We start from the raw sequence: 18,826 nt of genomic DNA, 5'->3' as shown, positions 1-18,826 counted from the left end.
AGAGAAAAGGATTAAAAACAATGAAACTGATTTTGTGGCAAAATATTATTTTAAACTGATTGAACAGCAGAACCTTACAGAAATTATGTTTATGGGGGGGGGGGGGAGAGAACACAAGTCTTCATACTTTTGTCCAGCAAGGAATAGGTTTTCCATTGTTGATTCAATCTGTGTTCACTCCCAAAAGCAACAGGCATTCCTACACTATTTGAACACCACTACAAACACATGACTACCCCAATGATTAGCCCTCTCTCCAATACTATTGATATTTCAGTTACATTAAACATGTGCAAGCCATACAGAACCCATGAGATCATGTCATCATTCTATTGCAGAATGATGACAACACATTTTGAAATATCATCAATTCTGGGTACTATGACAGACTGCTTGAACAAGAGTCCCAGAAATAGGATGTAAAACACAGCAATGTACAGGTGTTTACTCACTAAAAATTTAAGTAAGAGGGACAAACGAACAAACCCAACCTATAAACATGGTACATCAGATACAAACCAACAAAACCAATTCCATCTCAGTCCCTTGATAATATGCATAGCTGCTGGGGGCAGGACAGAACTTTCAGACAGAAGTGACTGGCAGTTCGCTGTACTGACCCATGCAGCCCACTTCAACCATCCCCTCCCCGAAAAAAACCAACAATGACAAGAAGGATTTGAAATGCAAGTGTCTAATGGATAATTTATACATTATGAAGTACACAGGTTGGATCCAGAGCCCCACATGGTGTCCTCTGTAACAGTCAGGGATGAGTTGTGGGTTCCTCTCAATTCCTGTGCATGTGGTACCTAATTCGGATCATGATTATGGCATGCACGAAAATTTGATCTGACCAGAAATGGGATGACAGAACATCATCTGGTCCACCTGAGAAACTCATGGGTATACTTGTGGGGTTCTCCAAAGAGCCTGATAGCCCTCCCCTAACCATGTGAGGTGATGAAAGTGGTACAAGCCCCTTCTTCATAGATGCTTCAGCCACAATTCAAATTATGCGCCAGTTACACAGGAATTGATAAGACCTTGTAACTCAAACCTAATTGTTAACTTAGGGTGGGAACCCAAGAACCAGCCGTAATGTTTAAATCAGCCAAGAAAGGAAACATTGCAACAACATGTATAATAAGTATTAGGCTATGATTCATAGAGAGAACCAATTCCTAAACCTCCGTTCAGATGTGGGGGGGAGTGCAAAGGCACACAGGGAGTGGTGCAAGGCCATGCCAGCACGTTTACCCCACACACATTGTGTAAGGGGCAGACCCAACTGTGCGGGGAGCAAATGAAATGGTACCACACCTATGGGAAAGAAATGCAAACAGTGGCTTCTCTAAAGAAAGTGGCTTCTCTAAAGAAATATGTGTTTAAGCTCTAATTTGTAGCATGTAGAGAGGCTTGAAAGGAAGAAAACAGAAGGGGGGGATGGAATATGAGCCCTCTTTATCATGCTCCCCACTAGTGGAAATGAATTGCAGTCACACATCCATGCAAGTTCCAGCATTATATGTGATAAAAAAAAATAAAACCTGGCTGTGTGTATTCCAAATAAAAATCAAAAGCCAAAAACTGCTTTAAAGAAACTAAATACCTTTGTCAAGTTAATTACAAAGCTAGAAAAAATCCTAGATTAGATGCAGGTATGGAAAAATGAAAGTGGTCATTCAAATATGCTAAAAATAATGAAAAATATTGTAATTCAAAGTGATTAGCGTGTTCAAATTACCAATCTCCTGCAAAATGTTATTTGCATGAATACATCAAGATTTGGTTTGAAACCTTGTTTCTTTTAAAAAATAATGGGGCAGATGCTAATGTATTTTCTTTCCTACTATGAGATTCTTCTTTCCTTGCTTATGTGTGCAGCAGAGGGCATTATGTAGCTGCACAATTAAACAATCTCATACAAGTTAAGAGGTCACGCTTAACTATTAAAATCTAACATGTTTCCTTCCATTCGCAATGTGTTTTTTTCTATTAAGCAATTGATGGTTTCAAAGCCAGCAGCTGATTATTGAAAATGTATTTGAAAGGCTAGAATGTAAGTGATTCAGCCTTTGAAAAAATTAAGTTTTAAACTTCTACATCAGTGGCCAACAGAAAAGAATTGTAGAATCGGTTATTATTTGCTAAAAGCCATTCAACAATCTCTGAAATGTAGTCAGAGTTGAATTCTCTACAGGCAATTCAAGAACAACTGACAGTTTCACACCTCTACAACAGAACAGAAGTTTAGGTGAAACTACAGTTAGTGTGATTTCAACTAGACCAAATGGAATAAAGCTACAATCCACTACAGTAAAGCAAGAGGGTACAAGGGCAGATTTTTCTAAGCAGTATAACAGCTGTAATCCCGGAGAGACGGAAGACAGAAAAAGTTCTGAACATGCAGATTTAACAAAGCTTAAATGGGTCAGACTTCTGTGATCCCAAAGGAGAACATGTGACTTTTAATCATCCCTAATTAGAATCTAGTTTACACCTGCTGATGTGTACGCTGCAAATGGATACAGAATAAAGAGAATCAACACAAGTTCTTGGATAATAAAGAGGTCACAACTTCACTGAATACAATGGATCTACAACATGCAAAATAATTAACTAGACAACTCGAACACAGTGTGGGTAATAATTAAGGGGGATACTCAGTTGACAGGTACCTCCTATGTAATTATCTTTAAACATCTGGCCCTAAACTCCACCCTGGCCCTAAACTCCAGAACAGTCTTCAGGAACATTTACAATCCTCCTCACCAAATACTAACAGGTGTCTGAAAGGTGTCTTTGGGTCAAGACTTATGACAGCTTCAAGAGATTTTCCTATCCCAGTACATAGTCACTGAAGCACTGACATTCTGAGCTTGACATCCCCTTTAGACTTTAAATTGATGCTTAGAGAGGTAACATACAATACTTTTAGAATGACCACCTTCCCTACACTGCAATTACTAATTTCTGCCATCAACAACTGACCCAGGGCCCTAGGAAGTTCTTGCCCATCTGCAGAGAAAAGCTCCCCTCCCTTTAAAAAGCCTGAATCAAAACTAATAAAAGCAGGCAGAACAGGGTAAAAATGAAGACTTCAAAAGATTTCTATACTGCTTAGGACCTCCTGAGCCCCTTTTAAGGGGTCAGTTGCCCATGCAACCTTCTCAAAGTTAACATGCTAATTCCCACTCCGAAGAGCTGTTCCTTCCTCTTGGGAACCCCTGGATTTGACCCTAAAAGCTGCTGCTGCATAACATTCCAAGACGCAGATGCCAGAACTAAGGGCATTCTATGGGTCAGGCTTCATACTCTCACACAGTTCTTGTCTGCAGTTCTTAGTCTAAGGCATGCTTTCTCCCACTTGGATAAGGAGTGGTATCAGCTGCCTCATAGAGAATATCAAGCATTTTCGGGGGATGGATTTTTAAAGTGTACAGGCACTTGGTAAAGTTTAAAACAAAACTAAATTTTATTTACTGACTGGTTTAGCTTCTCAGATGGAACAGAGAGGTTTCAAAAGCACTTCGGTTTCACAGGTAGTTAATTCTTTCTCAGACGTTACAGCACAGTTTTCAGAACAGACTTATTCACCCACAGGTGCCTCTTGAGGGAAAACTTTCCACCCGCAGTCAAGCACGCTCCTAGGTCACCCGCCCTTTATCACCCAAAGAGAATGGTCACTGACTTTAGGAGGTCCCTTACATGAAGTTTTCCTATTCCAGAGATCCAGGCTATCTAGCCTATAACAACCACTGTTCCTCCCTGACAGTCTGAGATTAGAGGAATCTGGTCACCTAACCTTCCTCTCCCTATCTCTCACTGGCCTCACTGCCACTAGACACAATCTCCAGACTGAAGGCACTGTGAGCTGACACGATCTGTGTCTGATTCCTGAATCTGCGTGTCTCTCCACACAGACTCAATCCCCCCCACGTAACACTGGCAGGCTTCTTATTTATTATTATTATTATTATTATTTATTTTATTAGATTTTTATACCGCCCCATCCCCGAGGGGCTCTTCCTCCTTTTATAGCAGACAGAGCACCCTATCTGTAGCTACCAGCTACAGCATTACAGCCTAGCCAATCAAGTTGCGCGCTGTCTGTTAATGTGGTGTTTTGCTCGGGCTAACTGCACCTTTGAAAATTAATCCCATAAGAGCCTAATCTGTCACACCGGTACTTCAGGAAGTGGGCTTTTTTAACTAATGAGAGGGAAACTGCCAATCACAGGGAACAGCACTAAAAAGTAACTCAAGCCAATCAATTTTGAGTTACAGCAGCAACCATCTTGTGGGCTAGAAGTATAGCCCATTCTATCGTCAGACATTTCTTTCCACCATCTTGTATACAATGGTCTATCTATTAACTGGGAAAATGGTCACTAATGAAATGAAACATGGGATGTATGTAGATGGTAATAAAATCAGCACATTACACATTTAGGTGAGTTATAGGTGAGCTTGTAATCAATGAGCTCATAATCAATGAGTCAAGAGCAGAAAGATATTTATGTTTATATTTCTATTTATTTATTTGTTTAATTTATTATTTAAATTTATTTCCTGCCCTTTATGACAGTCTATTTAACACAACAGATAGTAGCAATGCCTGAAGTGCATACTCCTTGCAATTTGCCTCAATTACAATCAAACCTTGACTCTGGGTGAATGTTACATGCTTCCTGCTACATGTTGGTGATCATTATTGCTATAGAAATGTCTGTTGCATGAGATATGCCCAGCAAAGACACTTGCAGAAGTTTCCAAGCGCCTCCAGGATTACTGTTAGTTTCATAAAGCACACACTGACAGCCCTACTTACATTTCCTGCACTACCAAATCTATAAACTGTACTTGTAGTAATATGGTAATATAAATTAGTAATTTATCAAAGTTCAAATTCAAAAATGCAATTTAAAAGGTGCTGCAATCAACTAAGACTTCTAGAAATAGAAAACATGTTCTTAGCATAGAAATTTCTGTTATTCCTATATTATAAAGTGTTTAGTGACAAAAAAAATACCTGCTGAGTGATGCAAAACTCTTAATAGAAAGAAATCTGGTTGCTGAAAATGAATTATTTGCTAACTGAAAGTTAGGGTGGCAATGTTGTGACATTTCTACAAATGAAAAGTAATCTGAAATTGGATTACCAGGGCCAAACCTGAGAGTACTCCTGATCCCCCTGACCTCAGTGGCATTAGAATGGTGTAACTCTGTTTAGGATTGCACTGTAAATCTAAAACATAAACATAAGTTACCAAATATAGCTTCTTCAGTAAACACAGGATGCAGTCTTATGCTCTTAACACTATCTGGAGACTTAAAGGTTTCCAGAAAAGTCCCTTGTTACAGAAAATGTTGCTATCCACACTGGATATGGTTGCCAGCTTCCTGGATAAATAATGTCCTGTTCTTTTAATGGGATTTGTTATTAGGCCATCAAGTCACAGTTGACTTTTGGTGGCCCCATATAGTTTTGAAGGCAAGAGACCTCTGGAGGCCGTGTTACTCAAAATGCTGGGGTCTGCCCATTTTAGTGTGGGAAATTAGTGGTGGCAGACCTTGCTTCATGAGGGGGGCAACCCAGATACTTTCTGCCTGTTTTTACTGTAGGTTTTTCTTCATAGCAATTTGCAGGAGTCAGGAATTAAGCACACCTTTCTCACATAGTGGGGTTCCAGGGATGGTAAATCCAAATAAACCACAAGAGGAATAAACCCTATAAATGACTCCTGCTGCTACAAACCAACTGATTACAGAAACCACCCAGAAATTCTGAAGAAACCTTTAATAAGAGCTTACAGCCCTTGCGAAATTGCAGAAGAAACAGGGTCGTTCTAAAATCTTGAGGTATTGCACAGGGCTGGAGTGGGTACAGAGAAAGCCCACAAGCAGGCAGCAATGGAACATACCTGTGAAGTATTTGAAATAACCAACAGGTGCTGGTGTGCTGAGCTAAGTTGACACATGGTGTGATGGACTGCAAGGAAAAGGTGATTTTAATTCTGTTAAAGCAAACTTACTGTTAACCTTCATAGTGAAGCAAGAAAGGCCTAGGAATAGGGTGAGTGGCTTTGGCCTCCTGCATTCTGTTTGGGCAAGAAACTGTTATGCAGAGGGAGGAGAACATTCTGTGAGGCCCTTGGAATTTTGAGACCCTAACCTGAACAGGTATCTGCCTTTGCTGAGACAAAACATTACCTCTGAGGAAAGTAGTGCCAGTCAGTGTGAAATTCTGTCTTGCCCTTGAGCACTGTGGTTAAAGCACACACACACATACTAACACACCTATTTACACACAGAGAGACTAGGAGATCTAATAGTTAGGTTATTGAGGAGTTCAGGCTTACAGCTATAGATATAATCAGTGTCAGGAGAAATCTTCCAGAAGTTGGAAAAAGTCTTGTAGAGACCACAAAGTCTGCTGCATGGGATTTTGCTTTGTTTTCCTCTGAAGAGAGTTTTGTGTTTATTTTGAAGGTTATCCAACTGTGTGTGGCTTGTGCGGGCACAATGTTAAGTGTCAGCCTGAGTTAGACACTGAGTGTGAGGGAAATCCATTAGCCAGACCCATCTGTAAACTTAAAGGAACTGTACCAGCTTATGAAACAATATCTCTAACATCTAAGCTAAACTGAACCAAGTAATCTTAAGTCTTTGTGCCAAGCTCTCTTGTGAACAGCGTCAACATATTCCTCTTGCCTTATATGCATCATCCAACCATCTCCAAGTTTTGGAATTTTGAGACCCGAACATGAACATGAACATCTGCCTTTGCTGAGACAAAACACTACCTCTGAGGAAAGTAGTGCCAGTCAGTGTGAAATTCTGTCTTGCCCTTGAGCACTGTGCTTAAAGCACACACGTCCTCTGTCAGTTAAATAAATCTGTGTTCTTGTTTAAATAAAATAAAAATAAAAGTCAACAGACATCCTTCGCCTTCTGGTAACAGGGTGAAGGAAAGTGCTTTCATACAAACTCGACCTTATTTCTGAAGCTTTACAGCCCCTGAAGGGGAAAGGGTGGGAAAAATAAGAGTAAGTAGTTTCCCTGCCTTGATGATGTAGGTTGAAGGGGGTGTCCGTCACACATGGGTTCATTTTGGGAGATAAAGTTCTTCAAGTACATAGCACACGGTGATGTCATGTGTCAGTCGTCTGGAGCAGCAGTGGACAAGGCAACTGGGCCAGGAAGAGCAGAGTGACTCTGGTGTTCATTTTGGAGGGCTTTTCTCAAAGCCACATCTTTTAAAACAGTGTATTTTTAACAGGGGTTTGCAGGGGTTATCTCTTTTTCTCCTTGTAAGGTTGCTAAGAGCTGAGACTGCTGGAGGTGGGGCTTAACAGGGGTTAACAGAGGTTACTCTTTGTCCTGGGCTGCTAAAGGTGGGGCTCCTGAGGTGAGTCATTCAGTCTTTAGTTCAGTCTCTGGAACCAGCGGCGCGCGCCTAGCGGCACGCGCAATTTCTTTTCTTTTTTTAAAAAATTAATAAGGACACTTCTTGAGGGATAGTAGGTACAGATAGCTCCAAGGGGCACTGACTAAAAAAGTTTAATATATCTAAATATCTAAACAAAAATCAGATATGAAGGCAGAGGGAAGCCAGCAGGGGGATAGAGGCTTTCCAGTGTTTTACACTGAGTGTCACATGTATGACTATCTGCCACTAGGCCAGAAGTCGTGGAGTGTGCCCTACGCCTGCAATGAGCTCCTGGCACTCCAAGGGCGATGTCCGTTCTCTTGAAGCCAAGGTGGCAGACCTGGAGAAGCTAGAGAGAGGCAGAGAGGGCAACAAACAAGGCTTTCAGGATTTCCTTGCAGCCGGGGCCCACTCCCAAGGTGACATCTCTTCAGATGTCATGGAGAATGATAGTCTTGGTGACAGAGGGTGTGAGTCTGAGGTGGGGGAAGATGTTCCCTTAGATGGGACCCCTTCGCTTAGCTAGTGGTCAGATATCCTCTGCGCACTGAGGGTACCCCTCAGGGGTGTGGGGGGCTCCTTGTAGTGGGTGATTCCGATCATCAGGAATATAGAGAGTTGGGTTTGTGACAGAGGCATTGATGACCGCATGGTGACTTACCTGGTCTTGAGTTCGAAGGTTGAGGATGTCCCAGCTTCGTCCTAGATAGGCTGTTAGACAGTGCTGGGGTGGAGTCAGCAGTTGTAGTCCACATTAGCTTTTCCAATGACATTGGGAAATGTAGCCGGGGAGGTTCCTGGAAGCTAAATTTAGGCTGCTAGGAAACAGGTTAAAATCCAGGACCCCCAAGGTGGCATTCTCTGAAATGCTTCCCGTTCCTTAGAGGCGAGCTAGGCAAGCGGAGATACAGAGTCTCAATGCGTGGATGAGAAGGTGGTGCAAGGCAGAGGGTTTCAGATTAAGTCAGGGAACTGGGGAACCTTACGGGATAAGGCAGGCCTGTACAAAGGGGACGGGCTTCATCTTAACCAAAGAGGAACCAGGAGGCTGCTGGCGCTCAACGATTAAAAAGGTGGCAGAACAGCTTTTAAAACTGATCCCTGGGGGAAAGCTGACCCAGGAGCTGAGGTGACTTCGGTTTGAAGATACAGAGTCCATGGGGATGCAGACAGAGAAGGAGGTTTTTCTAAATCAACCACATATACAAGTGAGGAGCACAGCAATATGGTAAAATTGATAGTGTCTACAAAAGGCTAGAGGGCAAAACACATAAATCCCAGGTTAGGGACAGAAACCAGAGTATACAAATGTGTCTGTGCTAATAGTAGAAGCGTTAGAGCCCTAAAATGGGGGAGCTAGAGTACAGAGTTTTGAAGGAGGGACATTGATATAGTGGGCATCTGAGACATGGTGGAATGAGGAGAACCAGTGGGATGCTGTTATCCCAGGTTACAGAAGCTCTACAGGAAGGATAGGACAGAGGCGTGTTGGGGGTGCAGATGGCCCTCTACATCAAAGAGAGCATAGTGTCACATAAAATAGACAATGCAGGGGGAGCTGATTCCTCTACAGGAAGCACTGTGGATATCAATACCAGGGGTGAAGCATGGTTTAACATTAGGAATATATTATGGAGTCCCTGACCAAAGCATACAAGAGGATTCACAGAGATGGAAAAAGAAATTAGAGAGGCCAACAAAAGCAAAATGTATGCATTGGTAATGGAAGTGATTTTAACTATCTATATAAACTGGAAAAATGCATGTTCAGGTCATGAAGTAAGGAGAGAACATTCCTGGATATGCTAAATGACTGTGGCTTAGAGCAGATGGTTGTAGAACCAACCAGGGGAGATGTGATCCTAGATCTAATTCTATGTGGGACCCAGGACCTGGTGCTGAGAAGTCAGTGTTGTTGAGCCGATAGGGAACAGAGACCACAATGCTGTCGAATTCCAGTATCTCTGCATCACGAACATGACAACTACTAAAATGTGAATTACATTTGCCTTCAGAAAGGGAAATTTCTCAAAGATAGGGGGGATAGTGCTTGGGAAGCTGAAAGGGAAAATCAAGAGAGTCAAAAATGTCCAAGATGCTTGGAGGTTATTTAAAAGCCTGATCTTAAAAGCTCAGCTGGAATGTGTTCCACAGGTTAGGAAAGGCAGCGCCCAGTCCAAAAGAAAGCCACCATGGTTAACAAGAGAGGTTGAGGAAATTATTAGGAAAAAAAAGATGTCTTTTAGAAAATGGAAGTCCAACTTAACTGATAAAGAATACCAGAGAGAACACAAATGGTGGCAAAAGAGAAGCAAGGTAGGGGGAATGGAGGCAAAAAAGGATTATGAGGAAGGCATGGCTGTGAACATCAAAAGCAGCAACAAAGAGTTCTTCAAGTACAGCAAAAGCAGGAAGCCAGCAAGGGAGGCGGTAGGTAGTTAGATGACAAAGGAACAAAGGGTGTGCTAAAAGATGACAGGGTGATTGCAGAGAACCTGAATGAATTCTTTGCATCTGTCTTCACCCAAGAGGAGGTGAGGAAAATTCCTGCACCTGAACCAAACTTCTTAGGAGGCGAATCCGAGGAACTAACAAAGATAGTGGTAGACAAGGAAGAAGTTCTGGCAGCCATTGATAAACTAAATGCTACCAAATCCCCTGGCCCAGATTGCATTCACCCAAGAGTTCTTAAAGAGCTCAAGCATGAAATTGCTGATCTTCTCACTTTAATATGCAACTTATCCTTGAAATCAGGCTCCATCCCTGAAGACTGGAAGATGGCCAATGTCACACCAATCTTTAAGAAAGGAACTAGGGGGGACCCGGGAAATTACAGGCCAGTCAGTTAGACATCTGTTCCTGGAGCACCTTCCTTATGAGGAAAGGCTGCAGAGTTTGGGACTCTTTAGTTTGGAGAGGAGACGTCTGAGGGGGGATATGATTGAAGTCTATAAAATTATGCATGGGGTAGAAAATGTTGACAGAGAGAAATTTTTCTCTCTTTCTCACAATACTAGAACCAGGGGGCATTCATTGAAAATGCTGGGGGGAAGAATTAGAACTAATAAAAGGAAACACTTCTTCACGCAACGTGTGATTGGTGTTTGGAATATGCTGCCACAGGAGGTGGTGATGGCCACTCAGCTGGATAGCTTTGAAAGGGGCTTGGACGGAGCTATGGCGGAGAAGTCGATTAGGTTGCCATTACCAATCTTGATCCTCTTTGATCTGAGATTGCAAATGCCTTAACAGTCCAGGTGCTCGGGAGCAACAGCACTTGAGAGGCCATTGCTTTCACATCCTACATGTGAACTCCCAAAGGCACCTGGTGGGCCACTGCGAGTAGCAGAGAGCTGGACTAGATGGACTCTGGTCTGATCCAGCTGGCTTGTTCTTATGTTCTTCTTATGTTCTTATGTCTGACTAACAGGTATGCTACATTACCATATAGGGACTAGCTTCTTCCACACATGGGAAATATGGGGAGTGTCAGCACCATGCATTAATGTGAGTCATGCATTCTGATGGCATTGTAATGAATGACCTCTGATCAAAATGATGTTTTTCTTTTTATTTACAGAGCAGCAAAAAAATGCCATCAAATTTACACCAGTGTAAACACTGTCATGGCAGTGATCACCTTCAGCTGGACCACTGGATTGTCCGTTAAATGGGAAAAGGGGCAGCTGGTGAAGTTACCTTCTCTATGCAACCTTTTAATGGTACAGGAGTCCTTTTACAGGCATATATGACAAGTTTTAGTAGAACAGTCAAAGCCAATGCTTAAGGAGCAACAGAGATAACAGCGATGTAATAGAAACTTCCACACATGGCTCAGCTGCCACTGTAATGTCGCACAACAGTAAGGTAAAGAACACCATGACCCCACATTAAAACTATTAAGTGTGCACAGAAATTTCATACACATTTGGGAGCAGAGGCACCCTCTGTAGTTCCAGAGTTTCCAGCATAGTATAACGGTTACGAGCAGGTAGACTCTAATCTGAAGAACCAAGGTTTGATTCCCCCCTCTTCCACATGACTCTAATATGGTGACCAGGATTTGTTTCCCTGCTCCTACGCATTAAGCCTGCTGGGCTTGTCACAGTTCTCTTTGAACTCTCTCAGTCCCACCTACCTCACCAACTTTACAAGGTACCTGTTGTGGGGAGAGGAAGGGAAGGAGTTTGTAAGCCACTCTGAGACTCATTGCAGTTGAGAAAAGTGGACTATAAATCCAAACTTGTCTTCCTTTTCTTATCATGTTTTCCTGGGGGACTGTTCTTCAACAAAGATTTCAGGCTGTTCTGCCTCCTACAAGTCAGTACAGGGATCAAAGATAGGCTGCTACCCACACAACAAATGTAGGTGGTCTGCTCTGCAGACAAGCCAGATAGTACTACAAGACTCACAGACATTTATATTTAAACTAGAGTCTAACAAATCAGCTAAACATTCAGTCTCTTTTAAATGACCTTAATTCATCAACTTCCCAACAGTGCTGTGAATGTGGTCCCTTTGTCACTATCTTGTTTCCATGCTATTTTGCATCCAACAACAACAATCAGAGACTTTCAACCCCAACTAAGCATCACTAACAACCGTAAGAAGGGGCTCAGACACAGGGATGTGCAAAACACACTGGCACTCCTCCCAGAAACAGACAACTACAATACAGAAAATAACCTGTACCTTAGATGCACACACATACAGAACAAATTAAGAAATGGACTGTTATGTGAAGAGGTAAGTAAGAGCAGAGTAGTATACTAGTAGTTTACTAGATTCAGCACTGTGAACTTCAATCTGCCTCAGGCAAGTTATTTTTCAGTCTTAGTTGCCCATTTGTAAAATGGGAAGATGACAACCTATGCCGCAAGGGTTATTGTTAGGGGGGAAAAAGATTAAAGAAACAGAACAAGTTACATGCTAAAATTATAGTATTCATAGTTGGAGTGGCCAGAAGAGTGTACAGCTTCATTCTTGATGATTTTGTAACTTCATGTTTTCCCTCTTTTATACATTATTGTGTTTTCACTCATTGAAAATAGATCTAAAATTCAGATCGATGCACTGGAATCAATTTGATCTTAAAATACCAGATTATCCCATAACTGCAGTATATACTACTTTAGGATGAACTGATAATTTATGTCTAACACAAGGGATGATGAACGAGGGTTTTAAAGTTACTGGTGTCAAACCTCACAATACATTTAAATCCAACAACAGAAATGCAGGCTAAGAAATAGAATGAACATTCCTAAAATCAAATCCTGTAAACCCTTACCAGGAAACTGAAAGTAACATCATGATGTACCACCACAAAGGTATTTTAAATTAAAACCTCAATTCAAAATTTTGAAGTTTGAATTAAGCAACAAGTACCCTATTCCTTTGCAGGAAGGTATTTTTTTTGTACTGACTGACTTTGTGGGAGGAGGGAGGGGAGAGACAGCCTTGGGAACTTACTTATTTTCTTTTGGCAACTTCACTTTTCTTTGCCTTCCAGAAATAAAACTGTTTGACTAATCTTGTAAACAGACAGACTACGGCTGCTACGAGGGAATTTTGCTCAATATCCTTGCTCAAGGGTCCAAAAGGCCATGCTCAATACTGTTGGCCACAGGCCTGGAAAGGCTGGACAGCACTAGCAAGCACTTCTTCCGTTCAGACTATTTTAAGGCATCAGCAATACATTATTTACCAACATCAAGCTAACTAGAACATAATTCTGTCCATCTTGCAAAAGTTGTACATATGAATATTTCTCCAGCGCTCAAGCAAATGCAGAGTCAATGGGAACTTTTTAATTGGCATAGGATCAGGCCTTCCATTACCCTATAAAATGCTTAAAGAGCATAGGTAGAATATTAGCACATTCACAGACAGACGCCATATAATGAAAGAGGAGGATTATTGTCTCCTGAAAGCAGAGGGTTGCAGCCAAAGATTGCAGGGGATTGCGGCTATGTACATGATGAACAACTAAAATAACCTATACCGAAAATGTTGATAAATAAGGAATCTACTTTTCTTCAAGGCAATCTATTACATCATTATACAACACTTGAGAATGCAAACAAGATATTAAACCATCCCTATTAATGTTTAAAATGTTTGCAATGAGAAACACATTTATTCTGCAACCCTACAAAGGTTTACTCTGAAGCAAGTCCCGTGGTACTCAGCTTGGTTTAGTCCCAGGTAAGCATGTACAGGAGCATACTATTACTCTGCTACTGCTCTATGATATTAATACCACCTTCAGAAGAGCACTTGAGTGTGGACACAGTCAAGAGACCAAATTGTAGATGAGCGACCACTGATATTACCAAATACTACTGAACATCTGTCTAATGCAGAAGTTTGATAGCACAATTCTGACAGCATGCTTACACCTGGCAGACCTTTTTAATTATTTCAACTATAGCTTATAGTTGAGCCCTACAACTGCATGTCATCAGTTCACACCTGGCCTAATTCCACTGCCTATATCTAGGTGAAGTGTAGGCATACACAATTTATTTTCTGCTTCTACAAGTGGTTCTTACTAATATACTCTTACAGTAAACTTATACTTTGGAAGGTCCCCCTGATTTTAATGAGACTGTGTTTCTTTATCGCTATTCATATAGTGTCATCAGTGTGCACAGAGATTTACAGAGTAAAAGAAAAAAGATCCCTATCTCAAGGCGGGTACAATGTAGTGACTGGCATGAGACACGAAGAGAGGAGAGCATGGGATGGGACAAATACAGAAAGGATTTGCCTTCATTACAACTGCCCATGATTAGGATTCATATCATGATAGGAAGGAGACTATGGGATTGGGTCAAAGCTTCACAGAACACTTTCCAAATGGATCTGAAGGAGGCAGTTAGAAGCATAAGGAATAACAAGTGGGAAAAGAGCATTATTTGAATGAGCACCACTACTTACCATGCTAGCTTTAATATGGTTTAGGTGCAATAATTTGGCTAAGTATTGTTAGTAGGGTAGTTAACATAACTATTATTCCCTTACCAAGTATGGTTTGTAACCAACTTCAGCCATGGAAATACCGTCATAGACCACAGCAACTGTTGCTGCACCACAAAAAACAAACCCTGAAGAAATTTTGATTATGTAAACTTTTGTGACAACAGTTAATAGTAATGGTAGCATGGCAAGAACTATTTAATTGGTGTCCAAATCATTTGCAAATGTTTATACCATACAGATACAACAACAAAGAAATACTATGTGAATCCAATTAATGTTGGTCTTTAAATTAATATTGAAATTCTAAGTAATTAAACTCAGGAGTAAGACACGGATATTCTTACTGTGGTGGAAACAAGAGAAATCTAACACAGAAGAACTTCAGAATCACTTTCATCACAGTTTAGAATGTCTACTGACTCTTCACCCTTACCTGAAAGTATGCCCCTCTAAAAATCACTGAGACCAGCAAGTGTGTTCACAATCCCAACAAGTAAAAAGTACGCTGCTAGAACTGCGCACTCCAGATGCTACTCAGGACAGGAGAGTTTGTGTTATTAAAAGTACTGATTTCATTAAAGTCTTGCAGCTGTTTTAACAACATTTTGCACATATACTTCATCAAGAACAATCAAAACACTTTTAGTGTTACACAGATCCTTTAAAAAACGAGTTCAAAAACTAAGATGCAACTCCAAAGGAAATATACTTTCATTCGTTTGCAGAACAAAACGTCATCGTGACTGTAATACATCCTTGCCTCTTTCATCTAATGAACTGCAGCAACCGCACGCCTGCTTTCATTCAGGGGACGTGAAAATCAGTATGTAAGATGCTAACTATGCCCACTTGTTATGCAAGCAGCACCATTTCATTTGTAGTTTAGTGAGCAAGCCATCCCTGTCTAGGATAAGTGACACAATATGCTGCATTATGTTGTTTGCAACACATCTAACCGCCTCCCTCTGGAAGCGAGGATATTAATAGCAGAAGAAAAACACAAGCACACTTGTTTGCATACAGCAAAAGTTGCACAGCCATTTGCACTAGATAACCAAAAAGCTTCTCTTGTCTCCTCCTCACAGTCACAGGTATGGCTGGTTCTCTTTCCCTTCTTCTTGACTAGGTTCACCCTGCATTCAACAAAGCCAGGCTAGAACACTGGTTTGACTCAGTTTCACGAATACAAACCGACAAAGTTAAGGGGAAAGGATGTGAACTCCTTGCCTCTGTCACTAGGGCTTTTTCCAACACAGACATCTCACAGCACAGTGTTCCTTAACAGTCCCGCAAACGCCCATGAGCATTTTTGCTTCAAGATACCCAGGAGAACATCTCTGCGCCGAGCCCTGAAGTATTAATAAGAGATCATGCAATATCCCTTCAGGGTTTATCAACCAAGCGCCTGTGTATACAATGGATCCACCACGCCGCTGTCCAGCCCTCTCCTTTTCTCTCATCCCATTTGGTGTAAGAAAAGATGAGAGAGGCTGATGCCTATCGCCTTTCTCCTGCCGTCTGGGCTTTATTGCAAAGGTGACTGGGGAAGATAACTGCTATCTCTCGAAGTTAATCTCGAAATCTGGACTCCTCTGGGTATAGCCTGAGTGGGAATAGTAGAGAAGAGAGAGTGGCAGAGGAAGAAGCACCGATCTCTCACTTTGTTCACTGCCCCCTCCCTTTCCATTTTTTAAGTGTGGGGGGAGAGAACAGTATACTCACCATAGCCCACCCACCCCCTTGCGATTTCACCGCGAAACCTATTTAGGATTAGCCTTTCGCATCCTCTCTGTCCGTGAAAATCCCAGCATCCCTCCAGTCGCTTCCTACCCGTTTTATTCCAAGCCAGTCCCCTTGAGTTCAGAGGGGCTTTCCAGCCCAAGCAAGCGTGCTCCGCAAAACAACGTTTGGGAAACGTGAAGCGGTGAAGCCGGGGGAAGCAGGTGAGAAGTTATCGCCTTTGAGCAGCAGATGAAGCTCAAGAGTCTGCTCGGACCGGGAATCTGGAGGGACCCCCGCAAACGCGCCCCAGGCAACGCGGCATAACAGTGCATAGTTGGAAAGCGCCAGACAGACAGAAGAACAGCCCGGGTGGTTTCGCCACCCATGCAAGGGAATCTACGATTTGAGAGTCAAATCAGGCATCCCAATTTTTAAAAAATAGGGGGGGGGGTTTATGATGCGCGAAGAGAGGGTTAGATATAGATGCTTTTCTGTGCAGAGGGAAAGAGCCGGGGTGGGATTGAGTTGGCGCAGGGGCTGCCCGTAATTGCCTGGCGGGCAAGCTTCTCCCTGCTTCCCCTTCTGGAGAGCGCTGTTGCCTCCCTCTCTGCAACCGACTCCCCCACGCCCCAGCAAGCCCTCCAAGAAGCACACCCAAAAAGCCGCCTTTCTTTTTTCCCGCTCTTTTCTTCAACCACCCCACCCCCCATACCGTGCACTCCGGGACGCGCCACCCAAGCCCAGCCTTACCGTGGCAGGAGACGCCGGCGAAGGGAAGAGGCGCCCGCCAAGCCGGTGCAGGCAGATTCCCCAGACTTAGAGCAAGCAAGCAAGCAAGCAAACCAGCCAGCTAGACAGAGAGGCAGCCGCGGATCCGCTTTTGCCGAGGCGACTCAGCTGCACTCCTTTAACAAGGATCACGACCACAAAACCCCGAACTCGAGTCTCGCCTTTCCAGGGCGGGCTGCGCGCGCCGAGCCGAGCTGCAACGCCGAGCGTCGGGGAGGTTTGGGGACCGCCTGGTGGCCTCGGAGGAAACCCCACCCTCTCCAATCGACGCCTCGGGGAGGCAAGGGGGAGACCGAATTAAAAGAAACGTCGCCGCTGTTCGGGATGCCTCCGCCTCTCTCTATCTCGCTCGCTCTCGTTTTCTCCTTCGCTTGTCCTGCGATGCAGATTTGGGCGAAGGGAAGAAGCCGCGCGGGTTCTTTGGAGCGAGGAGGGATTCCTCGGGGCGGGGCTTCGGCTGTGTAAAGGCACGTGCCGGCGCGAGCTGCAGCCCGGGCATGCTGTTTGGGGGGAAAGATTGGCGCCGGCCAAAGAGGGGCTAATCGATTTTCCTCAGGGTTGTACACGCGCCCGGAGTCTGCTACGCAAGGCAGAGGCAGGCAGGCGCTCCCCTGCTCCTTTCCAGACGCCAGACTACTTTGCTTCCTTCTTCTGAGTTTCAGTTCTTCATCTGAGTTGGTTCTTTGGGACCAGACGCCTGGTTCCATGCGATAAAATGGCAAGCGAAATGCTCTGGGACACCAGCTTGCTGGGAAGAAGTCGCATTGGCCTGGGTTGCCTTGTGCCCCTCATGCCAGGGTGCTGGGCTTGTAACGCTTAAACAAAAAAAAGGGGGGTGCCCTACAAAATTAGGATTCAGTTCCTATTTTCAGTACCAAATTACAATCATCGACACTTTAAGGCCCATAGTAGCTTGCCTTATGCACACCATTGCAATACACGGAAGGGTCCTATGCGACCAGACTACAAATTGTAATTATAACACTTATGACAGACTAATTGTTGGAGAGTTGCCTAAATTGGAAGTGTATAAATAAAGAGTATTTCCTATGATGGAAGCGTTATACAATTGTTCCATAGCAGAATTGGCCATGACTGGCATATTGTATTATGCCATGTGTGGAAGGATGTGACTTTGTGTGGAAGAACTGGATGCCAGTTTAAACAATTCTCCAACAGTCGGTTTCAGGCATTTTAAAAATGTTATAATTGCAATCTGTAGTCCGGTAGGTAAGCCACTGTATGTATTACTTTTGACCACTGAGGAAGGCTAATTGGCCAAAATGCGTGTGTTTTTAAGGGCCAAAAAAGTGTCCCATAGAACCCTTCTGTGTATTGGCCCCTTAATTTCCATGCTTCTTGTGACAGATTGCACGTTCTCTAGAGAGCTTTTAACATTATTTTATTATTTCACCTGTTTCCAGGACTCTTGTACTGAATGCCAAATCTGGGGCTATTCCCTGGTAAGGCTTGAGAGCATACATATGTGGCAGTATAGATTTTTAGAAGGAAAGGATCCTTCGCTGATGCTTTCTTGGAAGTCATATGATTTGCTGTTGCAAACTTTGGCGTTTTCCACACAGTCCAAATATTTCGGGATGGGCAAGAGAAATATCCCAGTTTGTGCAAGATTTTTGCATGGTTCCTAATCCTAAATCGAATCTGCTCTGGGGCTTCCCCACAATATTTCCTTCATCCTGGGATTTTCAAAAATCGCCAAATTGGAGGTTCTTTTTAAAAATCCCAGGGTGAGCCCGCTAGAGCCTGCAACCATGCAAAAACCAATCAGAGCAGATCGGGTTTATTTTTCCCACCCAGCCACCTGATCTCCCCACCTGACATTCATTCAAGCTGCCACTCAAAAACAACAGCCAATCAGAATGTGCGACATTGAGA

General features: G+C 43.0%; 1 protein-coding gene across 5 annotated transcripts in view; it reads right to left on the bottom strand.

Annotated features, from left to right (window-relative positions):
• The window catches only part of LOC125428294 (contactin-4), a 679,975-nt gene extending 662,645 nt beyond the window's left edge, over positions 1 to 17,330 (bottom strand). For 4 of the 5 annotated variants that reach the window (XM_048488126.1, XM_048488125.1, XM_048488131.1 and 1 more), the window contains exon 1: positions 16,892 to 17,330. The gene's annotated coding sequence lies outside the window, so the exon portion shown is untranslated. Of the gene's footprint in view, positions 1 to 16,249; positions 16,299 to 16,891 lie in introns of those variants that run through there. The other variant, XM_048488127.1, reaches the window with a different exon arrangement.
• Between the last annotated feature and the right edge of the window lie 1,496 nt (positions 17,331 to 18,826).

This window comes from Sphaerodactylus townsendi, linkage group LG03 (assembly GCF_021028975.2).
Source record: "Sphaerodactylus townsendi isolate TG3544 linkage group LG03, MPM_Stown_v2.3, whole genome shotgun sequence".
NCBI classification, from domain to species: domain Eukaryota; kingdom Metazoa; phylum Chordata; class Lepidosauria; order Squamata; family Sphaerodactylidae; genus Sphaerodactylus; species Sphaerodactylus townsendi.
This window is presented reverse-complemented; position numbering and strand designations above follow the sequence as displayed.